Source organism: Bufo bufo, chromosome 1 (assembly GCF_905171765.1).
Source record: "Bufo bufo chromosome 1, aBufBuf1.1, whole genome shotgun sequence".
Classification (NCBI taxonomy): Eukaryota; Metazoa; Chordata; class Amphibia; order Anura; family Bufonidae; genus Bufo; species Bufo bufo.
This window is the reverse complement of record NC_053389.1, coordinates 500,986,968-501,009,222: the sequence shown is the minus strand read 5'-3', so window position 1 is coordinate 501,009,222 and position 22,255 is coordinate 500,986,968. Positions and strand designations below refer to the sequence as shown.

The following is a 22,255-nucleotide window of genomic DNA, read 5'->3' as shown; positions in this document are numbered from 1 at the left end:
ATGGCGCTCATTTATCTTGGTCGTCAAAATATAAAACAGCTTACAGATATGACAAAAAACAAAGAACAAAGAACACAAGAAAAACACAGCTCAGTATGATGTAACACTGGGAAACAATTGCTAGACCAGTACGTTGCAAAATAAATGGTACAGTGTAATACAGTACTCAAGGGCCTGTACACACAAAGAAACATAGAAAAAATTGTAAGCCTGAATTGACGTTAAGAACAAGGTAAAGTCCTTATAATAGGACGGGGGTATTGTAGAGGAGCAAATATATATTGTGGTAGCCAAGGTTTATGAACTAAATGTAACAACTAAAAGACAATTGTTCATTCAAGTCGTTAGGATAGACAGTTTTGAGTTCAAAGATCCACCACGTTTCTCTCTGCAGTACTCTCTTGTCCCAACCGCCCCCTCTTTTTAATGGGGCAATTGACTCTTTCCCCAAAAATCTCACTTTGGAGTAGTCCCCGGCATGTTTGGTTCAATATGTTTGGCTAGAGGAGTATCTCTCCTGTGCCTCATATCGGCCAGGTGTTCTCCAACTTGCCTCCGACTTCATGGGTCGACTTCCCTATATACTCAAGGCCACATTCACAAGTTGCCCTGTAGATGACTCCTTTAGTACAACAGTTTATAAAACGTCTGATTGTGTACCTTATACCCGTGACACTGCTCATGAAGAAGAGTCCCTGGGCGATATGATTGCAGGCTATACAGCCACCACAGCAAAAATACCCAACAGTACGTTGGAGCCACATCCCCGTCCTCTCTGGTAACTCGCTGAAGTGGCTGTGCACCAAACAATCACGTAAACTGAGACCTCTACGGAATGTGATACGGGGGGGTCTCAGAGACCACGTTTTTTATGTCCGGGTCCATTTGTAGAATGCCACAATGTTTACTCAACACCCCTCTCACCTCTTTTGCTGCTTCATCATAAGTGGCTATTAGGTGTATCTCATTTGTCTCGGATGGATTTGTTTTAGGGTGTAAGAGTTCAGTTCGGTTGCTATTACGGTCTCTCTGGTACGCTATCTTAAGTGTAGAATCCGGATAACCCTTTTCTCGGAACCTCCTACGAAGGTCATCAGCCTGTTCATTGAAATCCCTAACCGTCGAGCAATTCCTTCTTATCTTCAGGGAAACCTCTTCTCAAAGACAGGGGATGGTAACTATTCCAGTTCAGGAGTGAATTAGTAGATGTTGGTTTGCGGTATGTTTTAGTGCTAATTTCACCCCGAGGGCCCTTAGCGATCTGTATATGTAAGAATGGGATAACATCTGTTTTAAAATCAAAAGTGAACCTCAGACCAATCTCGTTGATGTTTAATACTTGCACAAAGTCGACAAACTCCTTCTCACCACCTTTCCTGATCAAAAAAATGTCATCAATGAATCTGGCCCATGTTACCACATTCATAGTGTGTACAGTCAGTAAGTCAGTATATCATCAATGAAAATGGTCCTTTCCCACCAGTCCAGGAACAAATTAGCATACGATGGGGCACAGGAACTCCTCATCGCGGTGCCCCTGAGATGGTGGTAAAAGGCACCACTGAGTAGAAAATAATTAGATGTTAAAGTCAATTCCAGTAGTTCAAGTACAAATCGGTTGTGTGCTTGGTATTGACATCCCCTCATGCTGAGGAACACTTCAACTGCTTTGAGTCCCAAGTGATGGGGAAGAGAGGAATACAACGCTTCTACATCAATTGCTGCGAGCGATGTTTCGTCTTCCACTGAAACCCCTTCAAGGCGTCCTAACAGATCACCTGTGTCCCTAATGTACGAGGGTAATGTTTTTACAAAAGGCGCTACAATTCGTTCCACATAAATCCCCACATTTTGACTAAGACTATTTACCCCTGACACAATGGGGTGCCCCTTTATTGGGACCACCCCCTTGTGAATTTTGGGCGAGCTGTAAAAGGTTGCAACTGTGGGGTGTTTCTTATACATGAAATCAAATTCTTCTTCTGATCTCAAATGATCCCTTGTGGCTATTCACAAGATTTCACTCAATCTTTTCTGATAAAACAACATGGGGTCAGATGTCAATGTCTCATACAGTGGGGCAAAAAAGTATTAAGTCAGTCTCCAATTGTGCGAGTTCTCCCACTTAATAAGATAAGAGAGGCCTGTCATTTTCATCATAGGTACACTTCAACTATGAGAGACAGAATGGGGGGAAAGAATACAGGAAATCACATTGTAGGATTTCTAATGAATTAATTGGTAAATTCCTCGGTAAAATAACTATTTGGTCACCTACAAACAAGCGAGATTTCTGGCTCTCACAGACCTGTAATTTCTTCTTTAAGAGGCTCTTCTGTCCTCCACTCGTTACCTGTACCTTGTTATCAGTATAAAAGACACCTGTCCACAACCTCAAATAGTCACACTCCAAACTCCACTATGGCCAAGACCAAAGAGCTGTCGAAGGACATCATAAACAAAATTGCAGACCTGCACCAAGCTGGGAAGACTGAATCTGCAATAGGCAAGCAGCTTGCTGTGAAGAAATCAACTGTAGGAGCAATTATTAGAAAATGGAAAACATACAAGACCACTGATAAACTCCCTCGATCTGGGGCTCCACGCAAGATCTCACCCTGAATGACCTGCAGAGAGCTGGGACCAAAGTAACAAAGGCTACCATCAGTAACACACTACGCCGCCAGGGACTCAAATCCTGCAATGCCAGACGTGTCTCCCTGCTTAAGCCAGTACATGTCCAGGCCGTCTGAAGTTTGCTAGAGAGCATTTGGATGATCCAGAAGAAGATTGGGAGAATGTCATATGGTCAGATGAAACCAAAGTAGAACTTTTTGGTAAAAACTCAACTCGTCGTGTTTGGAGGAGAAAGAATGCTGAGTTGCATCCAAAGAACACCATACCTACTGTGAAGCATAGGGGTGGAAACATCATGCTTTGGGGCTGTTTTTCTTTAAAGGGACCAGTGCAACTGATCCATGTAAAGCAAAGAATGAATGGGGCCATGTATCGTCATATTTTGAGTGAAAACCTCCTTCCATAAGCAAAGGCATTGAAGGTGAAACATGGCTGGGTCTTTCAGCATGACAATGATCCCAAACACACCGCCCGGGCAACGATGGAGTGGCTTCGTAAGAAGCATTTCAAGGTCATGGAGTGGCCTAGCCAGTCTCCAGATCTCAACCACATAGAAAACCTTTGGAGGGAGTTAAAAGTCTGTGTTGCCCAGCGACAGCCCCAAAACATCACTGCTCTAGAGGAGATCTGCATGGAGGAATGAGCCAAAATACCAGCAACAGTGTGTGAAAACCTTGTGAAGACTTACAGAGAACGTTTGACCTCTGTCATTACCAACAAAGGGTATATAACAAAGTATTGAGATTAACTTTTGTTACTGACCAAATACTTATTTTCCACCATAATTTGCAAATAAATTCTTTAAAAATCAGACAATGTGATTTTCTGGATTTTTTTTTCTCATAGTTAAGGTACAGTACAGACTAGAGTTGTTGCGATACCAAATTTTTGATTCGGTTTCGATACCATGAAAAAGTATTGCGATACTCGATACCATTCGATACCACGCGAAAAAAATAAACAAAAAAAGCCACGTGCATTCCTCATTTTTAAAAATGGCGAATCGCGCAGTTTTTATTTTATTTTTTCTGTTCCGGCATTCACCACCTAGATTTTTTTTTTATATTTTAATAGTTTGGACTTTTCTGACGTGGCGATGTAATATGTTTATTTATATATTTTATATGTGAAATTGGGAAAAGGGGGGTGATTTATACTTCATATTTTAGTGTTTTTTTTTTTTTCACTTTTTATTTAATAACTATTTCCCCCCTTAGGGGCTAGAACCTGGGATCTTTCATCCCTTTTCCTATTCACCCTGATAGATCTCTATCAGGGTGAATAGGACTCCACACTGTCCCTGCTGCTCTGTGCTTTGTGCACACAGCATCAGGGATGTTACCATGGCAACCAGTCCTGGCTGCCATGGTAACCGATCGGAGCCCCAGGCTTACACAGCTGGGGCTCCGATCAGAAGCTGCCACTGCACCACCAATGAGGGGGAGTGGAGAGGTCCCTGTGGCCACTGCCACCAATGATTTTAATACTGGAGGGTTGAGAGGGGCCGGCGCACTGTGCCACCAATGATTTTAATGGGATGGGGGGATTGAGGGGGGGGGCACACTGCACCACCAATGATTTTACCCCTTTATACAGGAGGCGGGTACTAGCAGATCAGCGGCAGTTAACTGCCGCTGATCGCAGCTCCCTGTCAGGGGCAGGGTGCCGGCAATGCGATTCTGCTGCCGGCACCCGCCTCCTGTATGTGTTAAAGACTGACTACTGTATATGAGTCCAGACTTTCACTATTAGGCCACACAGAGCGGCGCCCAGCGATGTCTCAGCACTCACCATTTAGTCCTGGGCGCCGCTCCGTTCGCCCGCAGTGCCCCATTACTGTCTCCTCTCCTGCTCCACATGCTGCTGATTACTATCGGAGCGATGGGAGGAGACATCAGCTTCACTAGTGGGCGTTCCTTCTCCCTGGCTGTAGCGCTGTCCAATCGCAGCGCAGGGAAAAGGAACGCCCACTAGTGAAGCTGATGTCTCCTCCCATCGCTCCGATAGTAATCCTATCATTGGGGGCGCAGTGCGCCCGCCCCTCTCTTCTCATTGCCGCCCCTCCTCCACCCCCTCTCTTATCATTGCCGCCCCTCCTCCGCCCCCTCTCTTCTCATTGCCGCCCCTCCTCCGCCCCTCTCTTCTCATTGCCGCCCCTCCTCCGCCCCTCTCTTCTCATTGCCGCCCCTCCTCCGCCCCTCTCTTCTCATTGCCGCCCCTCCTCCGCCCCTCTCTTCTCATTGGTGGCAGCGGCAGCAGCACAGGGGGAGGGAGGACAGCTTCCTTCTCCCCGTGCTGCTGAGAGAGAACATGAGCGCGCCGATAGCAGCGCGCTCATGTTCAGAGATACTAGACTGCGCAGAAGCGCAGCCCAGTATCGAAAAAACGGAAATCCCGGTATCGTATCGATACCGGGACAAAAGTATCGATTGGGTATCGAAATTTCGATACCCGCAACAACCCTAGTACAGACCAAAAGTTTGGACACACCTTCTCATTCAAAGAGTTTTCTTTATTTTCATGACTATGAAAATTGTAGATTCACACTGAAGGCATCAAAACTATGAATTAACACATGTGGAATTATATACATAACAAACAAGTGTGAAACAACTGAAAATATGTCATATTCTAGGTTCTTCAAAGTAGCCACCTTTTGCTTTGATTACTGCTTTGAACACTCTTGGCATTCTCTTGATGAGCTTCAAGAGGTAGTCCCCTGAAATGGTTTTCACTTCACAGGTGTGCCCTGTCAGGTTTAATAAGTGGGATTTCTTGCCTTATAAATGGGGTTGGAACCATCAGTTGCGTTGAGGAGAAGTCAGGTGGATACACAGCTGATAGTCCTACTGAATAGACTGTTAGAATTTGTATTATGGCAAGAAAAAAGCAGCTAAGTAAAGAAAAACGAGTGGCCATCATTACTTTAAGAAATGAAGGTCAGTTAGTCCCCTGAAAAATTGGGAAAACTTTGAAAGTAAGGGCTATTTGACCATGAAGGAGAGTGATGGGGTGCTGCGCCAGATGACCTGGCCTCCACAGTCACCGGACCTGAACCCAATCGAGATGGTTTGGGGTGAGCTGGACCGCAGAGTGAAGGCAAAAGGGCCAACAAGTGCTCAGCATCTCTGGGAACTCCTTCAAGGCTGTTGGAAGACCATTTCAGGGGACTACCTCTTGAAGCTCATCAAGAGAATGCCAAGAGTGTGCAAAGCAGTAATCAAAGCAAAAGGTGGCTACTTTGAAGAACCTAGAATATGACATATTTTCAGTTGTTTCATACGTGTTTGTTATGTATACAATTCCACATGTGTTAATTCATAGTTTTGATGCCTTCATAGTCATGAAAATAAAGAAAACTCTTTGAATGAGAAGGTGTGTCCAAACTTTTGGTCTGTACTGTATATCTATGATCAAAACTACAGGCCTCTCTCATCTTTTTAAGTGGGGGGGAGGATAGTGACCACTGCGCTCCACCCTCACACCTGGCCCTGCCTACTTGCCTCGCAAATCCTGATGACAGGGGACAACTGGAAAGCAATCCCTAGCTTAGAATACGTGCTGGGAGGACAGACAAGACAAACAGCGGATAGTGAATGGACCGAGTCAATACCAAGAGAGCAACGAAGTACAAATGGAGTAAGCAGAGAATAGTCAGGAGAAGCCGGGGTCAAATACCAGGAGAGCAACGCAGTACACGAGGAGCAGGCAGCAGATCGTCAGGGAACACAGGAACAGGTAAGTATTCCAGGTAATAGAATCGCAAATGAAACTGATTAACAGGCAACCTGTGGCCAGCAGGCTGCCTGTTAAATACTGACTAGCTGGGGTCATGGGACGTGGCCAGCGTCACATGACCCACGCTACTGAATCCAGCTGAGCACCGAGTGCCCAGCCCGGTGCTCAGACCTCCCCTGGTTGCCGGGGGAACTGAGGACGCCGGCCGCGCAGAGGAGACGTGGGTGGTCGGCACTGAGGAGAGTGAGCGCCTCGTCGGCGTCCTGTGACATCGACTGAGGATTGCCATTTCTGCTTGCTAAAGATATTTACTAGACAGATTTACTATCTGGCTATATTGTTTGGGGGTATGTTGGTGCGAGGGGGTGATTTCTGCTGATTGCGATTGCGCAAGTGGTAAGGTACGCTTTGTTCTAAAAAACGTGAGCCACTACTGTTGTATCCACCCTGTATGCCTTTCCCCCTCTAACGTCCTCTACCTTTCCCTTGATTCTTCTGTCCACCCTCCTTTTCGCCTTCCGAAATGTCGGTATCACTTGACGTGATATCTGACTCCAGTCGTTTATTGTGAGCTGTCCCACTATTAATTGTGGTATACACTCGATTCTCTCTAAAATCTTGGAGATCTCTATTGAATTGGCGGGGTTTCCGCTCTTTTAGGTGGTATTTGAATTTATCCAGGGTGTTTTTGAGTTGGAGTTCCTCATTAGAGAAATCTGCTTCTTGCTTAAACTTCTGTGTTAACTCAATCTGATCACTCAACTTTTTTTCCAGAATATCAAGATTAGTCTTCTCTTCCTCCAGCAGCAGATGCATGAAGCGTAATGAGCTCTTAGGGTCCATTCACACCTCCGTATGTGTTTTCACGGATCCGCAAAACACGGACATCGGCAATGTGTGTTCCGCATTTTGCGGACCGCACATCGCCTACACTATAATAGAAAATGCCTAATCTTGCGGCCAAGAATAGGACATGTTCTATTTTTTTCGGGAACGGAATTGGGGACCCGGAAGTGCAGATCCGCATTTCCGGATCCGGACAGCACACAGTGTGGCCCCATAGAAATGAATGGGTCCGCAATTCCGTTCTGCAAAATGCGGAACAGAATTGCGGACGTGTGAATGGAGCCTTAGTGGCTTCCTCCTCCCACTTGCTCATGAGCACAGAGCTTCTGCATCTGCTCACTGGGGTGAGAGTAATCCTCAAGCCCCTGGGAACTATCTGATGTTTAATATAGTTCTCCAGGGACTGAACCTCCCACCAAGAGGTAATCTTTTTTTTTTTGAGATTCTTGTTAACTCTTTAAAAGCTGCCTTAAACGAAGGCGTATACTTTTATTGAATCAAAGCTTTCAAAAAAAGTATACGCCATTGTTTAAGGCAGCTTTTAAAGAGTTAACAAGAATCTATAAAGAACAGATTACCTCTTGGTGGGAGGTTCAGTCCCTGGAGACCTATATTAAACATCAGATAATTCCCAGGGGCTTGAGGATTACTCTCACCCCAGCCAGCAGATGCAAAAGCTCTGCACTCATGAGCAAGTGGGAGGAGGAAGCCACTAAGAGCTTATTACGCTTCATGCATCTGCTGCTGGAGGAAAAGAAGACTAATCTTGATATTCTAGAAAAAAAATTGAGGGATCATATTGAGTTAACACAGAAGTTTAAGCAAGAAGCAGATTTCTCTAATAAGGAACTCCAACTCAAAAACACCCTAGATAAATTCCAATACCACCTAAAAGAGCGGAAACACCGCCAATTCAATAGAGATCTCCAAGATTTTAGAGAGAATCGAGTGTATACCACAATTGATCGTGGGACAGCTCACACTAAACGTCTGGAGACAGATATCAGGTCAAGTGATACCAACATTTCAGAAGGCAAAAAGGAGGGTGGACAGAAGAATCGAGGGAAAGGTAGAGGACGTCAGAGGGGAAAGGAATTCAGGGTGGATACGACAGTAGTGGCTCAAGTTTTTTAGAACAAAGCGCACCTAACCACTTGCGCAATCGCAATCAGCAGAAATCACCCCCTCACACCAACATACCCCCGAACAATATAGCCAGATAGTAAATCTGTCTAGTAAACATCTTCAACAAACAGAAATGGCAATCCTCAGTCGAGGTTTATACTTTGTCCCTACCACAACGTTTAACTTATTTAACTGGGTCAAAGACATTAATCTTTTTGCTAGAAAACTGAGATGGCACAAGCACTTCACATTAATTAATAAACGGGAGAGTAAGGAATTGGTCATTTCACCAGACATTTTAAAAGACGTTCACCTGTTGTATAGTCTGAATGAAAGTACTCCCCAGGAGGGCAAAGTTCTTTTTACTACCTTTAAAAATAAAAGTTTGAAGATGCCACCTCTGGGAGATCCCACATGCATTGATGTCTTTGCAAACTAGGTCTCCCAAGATTTGGAGGAGCTGACATTAAAGAGACCCTGCTTTAATTGTACAAAATCTGAATATAAAGCCTTGATAGACCTTGAACAGGATAAGGACATAACAATTAAACCCACAGATAAAGGGGGAACTATTGTGATTATGGATACTGCCGAATATAAAAATATGTGATTAGACCTCTTAAGTGATAGAAATACATAAGAGAAATTTAAATCTGACCCCACGTTGTTTTATCAGAAAAGATTGAGTGACATCTTGCGAATAGACACAAGGGATTATTTGATATCAGAAGAAGAACTCCACAGTTGCAACCTTTTACAGCTCGCCCAAAATTCACAAGGGGGTGGTCCCAATAAAGGGGCGCCCCATTGTGTCAGGGCTAAATAGTCTTAGCCAAAATGTTGGTATTTATGTATTCAAATTCTAGCACCTTTTGTAAAAACATTATCCTTGTACATCAGGCACACAGGTGATCTGTTAGGATGCCTTGAAGGGGTTTCAGTGGAAGACGAAACATCGCTCGCATCAATTGATGTAGAGGCGTTGTATTCCTCTATTTACCATCACTTGGGACTCAAGGCAGTTGAAGTGTTCCTCAGCACGAGGGGATGCCAATACCAAGCACACAACCGATTGGTACTTGAACTACTGGAATTTACTTTAACATCTAATTATTTTCTACTCAGTGATGCCTTTTACCACCATCTCAGGGGCACCACGATGAGGAGTTCCTGTGCCCCATCGTATGCTAATTTGTTCCTCGGCTGGTGGGAAAGGACCATTGGCTTTGAAGATTTACTGACTGTACACACTATGAATGTGGTAACATGGGCCAGATTCATTGATGACATTTTTTTTTGATCAGGAAAGGTGGTGAGAAGGAGTTTGTCGACTGGTCTGAGGTTCACTTTTGATTTTAAAACAGATGTTCTCCCATTCTTAGATATACAAATCGCTAAGGGCCCTCGGGGTGAAATTAGAACTAAAACATACCGCAAACCAACATCTACTAATTCACTCCTGAACTGGGATAGTTACCATCCCCTGTCTTTAAGAAGAGGTGTCCCGGTGGGGCAATACCTGAGGATGAGAAGGAATTGCTCCACGGTTAGAGATTTTAATGAACAGGCTGATGACCTTCGTAGGAGGTCATCAGAAAAGGGTTGTCTGGATTCTACACTTAAGATAGCGTACCAGAGAGAGACCATAATAGCAACCGAACTGAACTCTTACACCCTAAAACAAATCTATCCGGGACAAATGAGATACACCTAATAGCTACTTATGATGAAGCAGAAAAGGAGGTGAGAGGGGTGTTGAGTAAACATTGGGGCATTCTACCAACAGACCCGGACATCAAAAACGTGGTGTCTGAGACCCCCCGGATCACATACCAGAGAGGTCTCAGTTTACATGATCGTTTGGTGCACAGCCACTTCAGCGAGTTACCAGAGAGGACGGGCATATGGCTCCAACGTATTGTTGGGTGTTTTCGCTGTGGTAGCTGTATAGCCTGCAATCATATCGCCCAGGGACGCTTCTTCATGAACGATGTCACGGGTAAAAGGTACACAATCAGACGTTTTAAAAACTGTCGTACTAAAGGAGTCATCTACAGGGCAACTTGTGAATGTGGTCTTGAGTATATAGGGAAGACGACCCGTGAACTTCGGAGGCGAGTTGGAGAACACCTGGGCGTTGTGAGGCACAGGAGAGATACTCCTCTAGCCAAACATATTGAACCAAACATGCCGGGGACTACTCCAAAGTGAGATTTTTGGGGATAGAGGCAATTGCCCCATTAAAAAGAGGGGGCGATTGGGACAAGAGAGTACAGCAGAGAGAAACTTTGAACTCAAAACTGTCTATCCGAATGGCTTGAATTAACAATTGTAGTTGTTACATTTAGATCATAAGTCTTGGCTACCACAATATACATTTGTTCCTCTACAATACCCCCTTCCTATTGTAAGGATTTTACCTTGTCCTTAACGTCAATTCGGGCTTACAATTTTTCCATGTTTCTTTATGTGTACAGGCCCTTGAGTACTGTATTACACTGTACCATTTATTTTACAACGTACTTGTCTAGCAATTGTTACCCAGTGTTACATCATACTGAGCTGTGTTTTACTTGTGTTCTTTGTTTTATGTCATATCTGTAGCTGTTTTATATTTTGACAACCAAGATAAATGAGCGCCATTGTACATATCCCCACCAGACCTTGGATCTGGAACCTGCTGTGATATATGTAAACCCTTTTTGATATAACTGATAGGTATTCACCTGTCATGTTGGTGTAACTACACAGTGCATTGTTGCACTTGCGGGGTTAATTTGTAGGCGTGTGTAGCCCATCTAGCCTCCTTGCACCTCCGCTTACCTAAGCCGCTTATGCGTCACTGAATGGGATATACACCCATTAGTTAGACGCGCTACCTCCGATTGCATCATTGGTCATCTGACCTATCTTTGTCAGGTGACGACTCACGTGACTGGTCATGTGACTGGTCACTTGATGGAGGGGGGCAGGGTTTGAGCGCATCGGCATGGACTTAAAAAGCTGCTTCTCTTCAATATATTTATTAATGATCTGGTAGAAGGCTTGCATAGTAAAGTATCAATTTTCGCAGATGACACTAAACTGTGTAAAGTAATTTACACTGAAGAGGACAGTATACTACTACAGAGGGATCTGGATAGATTGGAGGCTTGGGCAGATAAGTGGCAGATGAGGTTTAACACTGACAAATGTAAAGTTATGCACATGGGAAGGAATAATGCAAGTCACCCGTACATACTAAATGGTAAAACACTCGGTAACACTGACATGGAAAAAGATCTAGGAATTTTAATAAACAGCAAACTAAGCTGCAAAAAACAGTGTCAGGCAGCTGCTGCCAAGGCCAATAGGATAGTGGGTTGCATCAGAAGGGGCATAGATGCCCGTGATAAGAACATAGTCCTACCACTTTACAAATCGCTAGTCAGACCACACATGGAGTACTGTGTACAGTTCTGGGCTCCTGTGAACAAGGCAGACATAGCAGAGCTGGAGAGGGTTCAGAGGAGGGCAACTAAAGTAATAACTGGAATGGGGCAACTACAGTACCCTGAAAGATTATCAAAATTAGGGTTATTCACTTTAGAAAAAAGACGACTGAGGGGAGATCTAATTACTATGTATAAATATATCAGGGGTCAGTACAGAGATCTATCCCATTATCTATTTATCCCCAGAACTGTGACTGTGACGAGGGGACATCCTCTGCGTCTGGAGGAAAGAAGGTTTGTACACAAACATAGAAGAGGATTCTTTACGGTAAAAGCAGTGAGACTATGGAACTCTCTGCCTGAGGAGGTGGTGATGGTGAGTACAATAAAGGAATTCAAGAGGGGCCTGGATGTATTTCTGGAGCGTAATAATATTGCAGGCTATAGCTACTAGAGAGGGGTCGTTGATCCAGGGAGTTATTCTGATTGCCTGATTGGAGTCGGGAAGGAATTTTTTATTCCCCTAAAGTGGGGAAAATTGGCTTCTACCTCACAGTTTTTTTTTTTGCCTTCCTCTGGATCAACTTGCAGGATAACAGGCCGAACTGGATGGACAAATGTCTTTTTTCGGCCTTATGTACTATGTTACCCATCACTGTGATTATATATTATAATCAGTAGAGGCTACTTTATGGCTACTTGTATGAGAAGTTGTGCTTGTTGTTTGGCCACCACTATGTAACTGCAATCCTCTCAGGAAGGAATATTTAATAGGTGGCGTTGCTGACACTACATGTCCATAATGTGGGGATCTTCTGCTATACTGTTAGCAGTACAATTTAGTGCAACTCAGAAAAGACATCATGACTCGTCATCTAGACTGCAGTATTGCCATGGCATGCTACATACATACAGTGTCATGTCATTCAGTGTGCACCACACTGACCATTCCCTCTTTCGTAGCTTCAGTATAACACTACCACTCAACTAGAGTAGAATCACTCCTGTAGAATTAGAAATATTCTGAGACTAATAAATGTGAAACCTGGGTAATATAGAAGCAGTGCAGGAACGGTAATAAATAAGCTTGCTATTAGTGAAGATTTTTCAGTGAACTCTGAACAAAAAGAAATATAACAGGACTCCCAACCAAATCAAACCTAACCTTTCACTGGAAATTGTCAAAAAGAAGGCACGTTATCTTGGATATACATATAGGTAAAGTTTATTTAAGAATGCAATTTTGCTTTGAGGAGTTGAAGGGGGAAGAAAAGAACAAGATTAATAGAAACAATGTCAGAAAATCACAATTACAGCACATCACTGCAAGCTACAGCTCCAGACAGAACATAGGCAATACTAAAATAACTACGGGGGATGTTCCTGAGATGAAGTTGGAAGTTTCAGTGTGGCAAGTGCCCCTCGCCAACAAGGCACAGCCCAAGTTTGGTCTGGCCTTGGCATTGTTCACTACCATTTGCAGAACTTTCCTAAATCAGCCACACTTGGTGCCCTTTCATAAAAAAAAAAACAATTGTCACTCATGTCAATAATAGATTTTTACCAAGGAGAACACTTGTAAGAATGGCTACTGGTGTGGTGTACAGGAAAAATGGGAAAGGGAAAATTTCCAATGAGCTACTTATGCAGAGTATACCTATATTATACTTGAAGAGATGGGGTAGAAGAAATGGGAATCTCTGCTACTACCCCCTCAAAACTTGACACTGACTTAGCTGATATCTGTACATCCTGAGGAGGTCTGTATGAAAGGGCTTTGCCTTCAGTTGACATGGATGAGGTGGTATCCAAAAATGCCAACAGACAAGTGAATTGTACAGAGTGCACCAAACAGGATTTAGGTTTCATCAGGTCACTGAATGATGTTAATATTAAGGGCAAGTCCCAGAGCTTTTATCATAAATAAAGAAAGCTTCAGGAGGGGGCTCTCAGAAAACTTCACTCTACACATACCAAGAGACTGCGCCAAATGTCTTCCCCAGAAGGCACATGATGTGAAGCTCACAGACAACAGGTGAGGTCCCTTGTTTATGGACCTTACCTAAGATCTACCACAACAGGTATAGGTAGGAATCTATAATGGTATGTTCCTTGAATGGCCTAGTACAGTGGTCGGCAAGCCGCGGCTCGCGAGCCACATGCGGCTCTTTTTATCCTTGAATGCGGCTCTTTCGTGCGGGCTGGCGGGTGGGCGGCCGCGCAGCCATATCGCGCCGCTCAAGCTTGCAAAATGTCCGTCATGCGCCTCCTGCCCCGTCTGTCTGCTCCTTCCACTTTATGAATGAAGCAGGCAGGCGGGGCAGGAGGCGCATGACGGAGGGTGAGATGCAGTGGCGTAGCTACAGGGGTCGCAGCGGTCGCAATTGCGACCGGGCCCCTGAGCCAGGGGGGCCCCCGGCCCCCCCACCGCCTCCTATTCAAAATGTGATCTAACAGTGCCGGGGGCAGTGCGCACGGCGCAGCGCAGTAGGCAGCTCACGTGTGTCAGAGGAGAGTGAGGAGGAGCCGCCCGGAGGCGTGGTTTCCGTGCATCTCTGGATCCCTCCCAGTCAGACACTCAGAAGCAGCAGGCGGCAGTGACTGTGCGGACGTGCGGTGAGTTTTGAATAGCCTCTGGCCGGGCCCTCTACAGTACTTTATAATACAGATGAAGGTCGCAGTCAATGGGGAGGTGTGGAGACTAACGTCGGGGGAAGTTTTAGTAAACAGGGATGAATTGGGATTAATGACTGAACTGTGCTGAGGGAAAATAGCCCTCAAAAATGAACATAGGCTCTGAGGGAAAATGTTCTGTGAGCTGTGGAAAATGTTCTGTGAGCTGTGGAAAATTTTCTTCAAAAATAAAAGTTTAAAAATAATAACCAATGACTATGAGTCTTAAGCAATATGTCCGCCATTACTGCGCGCAAAAAAGTGGTCACCCTCCTTTCCAAGAACACCGAATGGCAAATATCAAATGCCGCTTTCCCGAGTGCCCCCGTGGGCTTCATGTATTTCATGTGCCTCCTCCCTTCCCCCCACTAATACATTACTTTACTTACTGGAGGGCACTTATGGGGGATATCTGTGGAGGGCACTTATGGGGGATATCTGTGGAGGGCACTTATATAGCATCTTATGCTATATATGTGTCATCCACAGATATCCCCCATAGGTGCGTCATCCACAGATATCCCCCATAGGTGCGTCATCCACAGATATCCCCCATAAGTGCGCCCTCCACAGATATCCCCCATAAGTGCGCCCTCCACAGATATCCCCCATAAGTGCGTCATCCACAGATATCCCCCATAAGTGCGTCATCCACAGATATCCCCCATAAGTGCGTCATCCACAGATATCCCCCATATGTGCGTCATCCACAGATATCCCCCATAAGTGTGTCATCCACAGATATCCCCCATAAGTGCGTCATCCACAGATATCCCCCATAAGTGCGTCATCCACAGATATCCCCCATAAGTGCGTCATCCACAGATATCCCCCATAAGTGCGTCATCCACAGATATCCCCCATAAGTGCGTCATCCACAGATATCCCCCATATGTGCGTCATCCACAGATATCCCCCATAAGTGTGTCATCCACAGATATCCCCCATAAGTGCGTCATCCACAGATATCCCCCATAAGTGCGTCATCCACAGATATCCCCCATAAGTGCGTCATCCACAGATATCCCCCATAAGTGCGTTTAATAAAAGTAAAAAATTATAAAGATTAAATGAAATAATAATCAAGATCCAAATAAAAGAAAGTACATATAAAAGTATGTAAAAACACACTCTGGGCTCATGCCCACGAATGTAAGGGCGCCGTGCCTGTGCTCTGGACCGCAAATAGCGGTCCGTCCGCAATGCACGGACACAGACCATGGGGCAGCTGCATGAGGATCGCGGACCCATTCACTTGAATGGGGTTCACGATCCGCATCCGACTGCCCGCACCGCAAAAAAGTAGCGCATGCTAAAGTGAATGGGTCCATGATGCCAGTGTACCAGTGAGGACTATTAGGGCTCATGCACACGACCGTGTGCCCGCCGTTGCCATATTGCAGGTCTCATACGGCGGGTCCGCAATACACGGGCACTGGCCGTGTGCAGCCCGCATCATGGACCCATTCACTTCAATGGGTCCAGGATCGGGGATATGAGTGCTACAGTGTGCTTCCGTGGTGCTTCTGGCTGTGCCTCCGCACCGCGAAAAAGTAGTGCATGCGCTACTTTTTTGCGGTGCGGAGGCACAGCCAGAAGCTCCACGGAAGCACTCTGTAGCACTCATATTCCGGATCCTGGACCCATTGAAGTGAATGGGTCCTTGATGCGGGCTGCACACGGCCAGTGCCCGTGTATTGCGGACCCGCCGTATGAGACCTGCAATATGGCAACGGCGGGCACACGGTCGTGTGCATGAGCCCTAATAGTCCTCACTGGTACTGTTGACGCAATATTTTAGGTTTTAAAAATGTGGCTCTCCAAAGAAATTTCAATCGTGGTTTTGGCGATATTTGGCTCAGTTGAAAAAAAAGGTTGCCCACCACTGGCCTAGTAGATTGCGTTAAAAATAAAGAAATTCAGGAAATGCAGAACCTACAAGGTCTCTAAGACACTGTAGGACTGCTTATCTAAGTTCACTCCTGAATCTGTCCCAGATAGGATACAACTGACAAGTTTAAAAGACATACAGTATGCGTTTAGATAACCATATAAGTAATCCCTCTATTTGCATATTATATAAAGAGCTAGCAGAAGGACCCGGCTTCACACGGGTATATTTCATCTATTTTAATTAATTGTGTGTGTCGTTAAAAGATAGACAGTATCCACTATAACAGTGACATCTAGAGTACCCCGCCCCTTTAACAGTGACCTCCACAGCAGCTTGCCCCCTTAAGAGTAACATCCACAGCGCCCTCTCCCTTAAAAGTGACCTCCACAGTGGCTGGCCCTTTATTAGTGACCACCACAGTACCCCATCTCCTTAACAGTCATTTCCATAACACCCCGTCCTCTTAACAGTGGTCTCTACAGAAATCTGCCCCTTAACACTGACCTGCATAGCGGACCGTACCCTTAACTGTGACCTCCACAGCAGACTGCCCCTAGGGTGGCCAGAGGTCTGGTTTTAGGCCGGACAGTCTAGCTTTCAGACTCTCTGTCCTCCATCCGGCGCAGGGCCTGGACGGACACAGGGATGTCCTTTTGAACAGCTCACTCTCAGACAGCAGCACTGTGCTGTCTCAGGGTGAGCTGCACAGAGAAAGTCACCCTCCCTCTCATCCCTGCAACTGACAGAAGTTGATTTTTACCTTTGTTTTTTCAATCCCTGTCAGCTGTGGAGTGGGAGGGGCGTGGTCTAACCAGGTCAGAGCGTGGCTTAGCAGGACTGGGGGCAGAGTTTTTAGGTCCACCCTACCTGCCCCTGAACTGTCACCTCCACAGCACTCCGCTCCCTTAACAGTGTAATCCACAGCGCCCTGCCCCTTTAAAGCTGATCTACAGCAGTGAAGAAAAATGGCTGGGTTGTTATGGAAACCTGGTGTAAAACTGTGTGTATGTGGAGACTAAGGGCCTGTGAGCTTCTATTGTCTGATAAGGGTCATGTGACCAGGCATTTTTTGGAAATATATCAGGAATGGTACATGCTAGAGAGCTGAGAACCGGTCTAAAACCTTCCCGGGCACCTGATGTACCTGTGTGCCAAATTTTGCGATTGTAACTGCGACGGGGCGGATTCCTTTAGCGGACATACACACAGCTTTATATATTAGATTTAACCACAAAACAACCACCTTTGCTTTAGCTTCCAATGCCCTACCACCAATGCCCTTTTACAGCTTCTGCTGGACTGGATTAGCTCTCAAGGAACACAGTTTAACTAAGGCTTGACTACAGTATAAAGTAGTAAAGGCTGGAACTACCTAGTTATAATTCAGCTTTTCACAAATGTTAATTAGTGGGATTTCACTGGCACCTTTTTAAAGAACTCCGTAAAATAGACCATATCATAATATGGACTACATCTGCTTTATCCAGCATACTGTATCTGTTCCCTGGAGTGCACACAGCTGCAGCCCTTCTCCCAGTGCTATTTCTGACACATGAGATCATGTGTTGTACAGATAGGTCATAAATATCTGGCGTGGAACCAGCCATCACTTATATATAAAGCCACACAACTCCAGCAACTAAATCTGAACAGAAAAATCTGAAAATTCTTCCTCTTAGACAAAAGTTACTTGCTGTACTTGCTTTTGAAAGCCCTAATTACATGTTTAAAATCAAGACCATTAAAGGGCATCTGTCAGCAGATTTGTACCTGTGACACTGGCTGACCTGTTACATGTGCTCCTGGCAGCTGAAGGCATCTGTGTTGGTCCCATGTTCATGTGTGCCCACATTGCTGAGAAAAATGATGTTTTATTATATGCACGTGAGTCTGTAGGAGCAACAGGGGGGTGGCTGTTAGGGTTCATTCACACGTCCGTAAGTGTTTTGCGGATCCGCAAATTGCTGATCCGCAAAACACGGACGCCTGCAATGTGCGACCAGCAATTTGCGGATCCGCACATCACAGACACTATAATAGAAAATGCCTTTTCTGGTCCGCAATTGTGGACAAGAATAGGACATGTTCTATTTTTTCCAGGAACGAAATTGCGGATCCCAAAAAAACGGATGCGGATCCAGGAAATGTGGATTTCCATCCGTTCCAGCCCCACTGAAAGTGAATGGGTCCGCAAATTGCAGAACGAATGCGGACCCAAATTACGGACGTGTGAATGGACCCTTACACCTAGAAGATCTTCTCTCTCCTCAACTGCCTCACCCTCTGCACTTTGATTGATAGGGCCAGGCAGTAGTGATCCCTTTTAGGGTCCATTCACACGTCCGTTTTTTCTTTCCTGATCTGTTCCGTTTTATGCGGAACAGATCTGGACCAGTTCTGTACCCATTCATTTTCAATGGGTCCTGGAAAAAAATCGGACAGCACAATGTGTGCTGTCCGTTTCCGTTGTTCCGTTCCGCATGTCCGAAAAAATATAAAACTTGTCCTATTCTTTTCCGCAAAAATCGGATCCTGGAACAATACAAAGTCAATGGATCCGCAAAAAACGGAAGACATTCGTATGTCATTACGTATGTCATCCGTTTTATGCGGATTCCGTTCCTGGAAATTAAATCCTGCCCACAGAAACCAAAGGGGAAGGGCTTGGCTTATTGAGATTTATACATGTTTCCGTTTTTTGCGGATCCGCAAAAAAAGGATGACATACGGAAACATTTTCAGGAACAACGGATCCGCAAAAAACGGACCGAAAATCGGGATATAGAAAAATACTGACGTGTGAATGTAGCCTTACACTGCCAGGTGCTGTCAAAGTGGAGCTGGCACGGCATTTCCAAAGAGAGCCGGGCCCCTAGGTGTAACGACAATGCCCCGTTGCTCCTAGAGACTAATTTGCATATATGAAAATTCATTTTTCTCAGCAATGCGGGCACATATGAACATGGGACCAACACAGATGTCTTCAGCTGCCAAGTGCACATGTAACAGGTCAGCCAGATTCATAGGTACAAATCTGCTGACAGATGCCCTTTAAATTCTAAATGATATGCTGACATAATTATTTAAAATTTATACATTCACTAAAAATACTCCATCTGCAGTAAAGTGGTATTGTAGTGACCAGGTTTTGAAAATATTCAAAGACATTTTTGACCCAAGAATTGTGATAAGGCATTTTTCTTGATTGATTATTCAGGGACTACCCAGATGTTTGATTAGCTTAGAAATACAGGGTGGGCCATTTATATGGATACACCTTAATAAAATGGGAATGGTTGGTGATATTAACTTCCTGTTTGTGGCACATTAGTATATGTGAGGGGGGAAACTTTTCAAGATGGGTGGTGACCATGGCGGCCATTTTGAGGTCGGCCATTTTGAATCCAACTTTTGTTTTTTCAATAGGAAGAGGGTCATTTGATACATCAAACTTATTGGGAATTTCACAAGAAAAACAATGGTGTGCTTGGTTTTAACATAACTTTATTCTTTCATGAGTTATTTACAAGTTTCTGACCACTTACAGTCTACAATGACCGTAAGATTGTGATAATTGCTGCACTAGAAAATCGTATCATTTAAAAAGGGTAAAAAAATTCTAAAAATGTAAATCACCCCCTTTCCCTAGAATTAAAATGAAAATAAACAAAAAATAAGAAACATAATGACCATGGGCATCACCGTGTCCCAAAATCTAAAAATATTTATCCCATACAACGAATGGGGTAATAGAAAAAAATCCCCATCAAAATGGCCAATCGCCTTTTATTTCATCGCTTCACTTACCGAAAAATTGCATAAAATGGGATCAAAGTCCCAAATGCTACAAAATGGTTTCACTAAGAACTACAGATAACCGGGCCCTCTCACACAGCTCCATAGATGTAAATATAAAAAAAAGTAATGGTAATGAAAAGGAAAAAAAAATGTCAAAATTGTAATTTTTTTTTTGTATTAGATCTTGTGTGAAGGCACATTTTTGTGGGATGAGTTGACATTTTCATTGGCACCATTTTTTATCATTTGATATGTTTATTAGGAGGTGAGGTGACCAAAAAAATAGTATAGCTTTTATTTTTATTTTTTATTTGTATAGGGCAGGGTGTCACAGACACAGCAAAACCTAATATGTCTATGACTATGCATACAGTGATAGCTGTCAACAGGACCACCCACACAACTCCTAGGCATGAAAAAATTGAAACAAATAAAAAAAAAATTATACAGATTCTTCTCTCACAAAATTTTACATCAATCTGCTAAGCTTCTCCTGCTCCACAACCTGCTGCCGGCAGAGTGCACTGCATTTTCATGGTATCAGGTTCTCTTTAAGGTCACTATAGGATATGTCATGCAAATATGTTTACAAACTTGTTAAAATGTGTCTTATGTATGTGAACTACAAAATGTCCTTGTAAAGATGAAAATACACTTCACTGATAACAGAGTAAGGGCTCATGCACACAACTGTGTTTTTTGTCCGCATCCGATCCACATTTGTGCTGGTCAGATTCGGACCCATTTATGGTACTTCAATGCGGCCAGTGCACGGTGTGGAATTACTATTGGATGCTACCAGTAGCTGAAAAAAGGCTGATTTAACCAAATGCTTTAAATATGGGTTAAATAAGGGCCTCCACCAATGTTATGTTACAGGATATCAGACTAGGAGTAAGTGTAACCGCGAGTGGTAATGCTCAGATATTTCTCTTTAAAAATCAACAAGAATCAAAATTTACTGCAGAATGACATACAAAATCACAGATTGTGAACACAGTTCTTTAATTTAATTATCCTTTTCATTAAAAAGGTTGACCACTTTTTTCAACTTTATACCTACAACTTGTGTGCTATTGAAATCATGCCACCTAACCCTCTCCCCCTCCCTCCCTCCCAGGAAGGCACTTGGGTCCATAAAATGACTGCTGATGGAGGAACATGTGACCAAAAACATTTTAATGCCTCCAATAAAACACACTGCTCCTGCCATATGCTCATGCTTAGGCTACTTTCACACTAGCGTTCGGGGCTCCGCTTGTGAGTTCCGTTCGAAGGCTCTCACAAGCGGCCCCGAACGGATCCGTACTGCCCCAATGCATTCTGAGTGGATGCGGATCCGCTCAGAATGCCTCCGTTCCGCTCAGCAGGCGGAAACCCGAACGCAGCTTGCAGCGTTCGGGTGTCCGCCTGGCCGTGCGGAGCCAAACGGATCTGTCCAGACTTACAATGTAAGTCAATGGGGACGGATCCGTTTGAAGATGACACAATATGGTGCAATTTCAAACGGATCCGTCCCCCATTGACTTTCAATGCAAAGTCTGGACGGATCCGTTTGACTAACTTTCACACTTAGTTTTTTTTCTGAAATATAATGCAGACGGATCTGTTCTGAACGGATACCATCGTTTGCATTATAGGAGCGGATCCGTCTGTGCAGACACCAGACGGATCCGCTCCGAACGCAAGTGTGAAAGTAGCCGTAGTCGAGAGCCCTGTGGTTCTCTAGAGGAGGCATGATGATGTGTTTCGTCACATGTACAAACTACGGTATTTTATGGACAGGAGGGGGGCCGTCTGGACTGAAAAAGTTGCAATAAAGATGTATTAGTAAGTGACCTATAATGCATGGTAATATTCCCAGGTATTGAGTTGCAATAAAGTGGACAACCGCTTTAATTTTAAAGGGGATGTTCCATGAAAAATATTCTACAGTTTTCAAACTAGCACCTGAAAAGAGATTGTCATGTACTATATGATGCATGATTTTCATTTTTTACATGACTCATGGGATAAATCCTTTAACTAAACACATTGGGGAAAAAAACATGTTTTAACCCCTTTGTGACCACCCATAGGTGTTTTTACATCAGTCACTAAGGGGCCTTAG

At 44.4% G+C, this 22,255-nt stretch overlaps 1 protein-coding gene across 2 annotated transcripts in view; it reads right to left on the bottom strand.

The window, feature by feature from the left end:
* ADAMTS20 (ADAM metallopeptidase with thrombospondin type 1 motif 20) overlaps positions 1 to 22,255 on the bottom strand; it is a 289,696-nt gene that overhangs the window by 176,153 nt on the left and 91,288 nt on the right. The window lies entirely within an intron of this gene.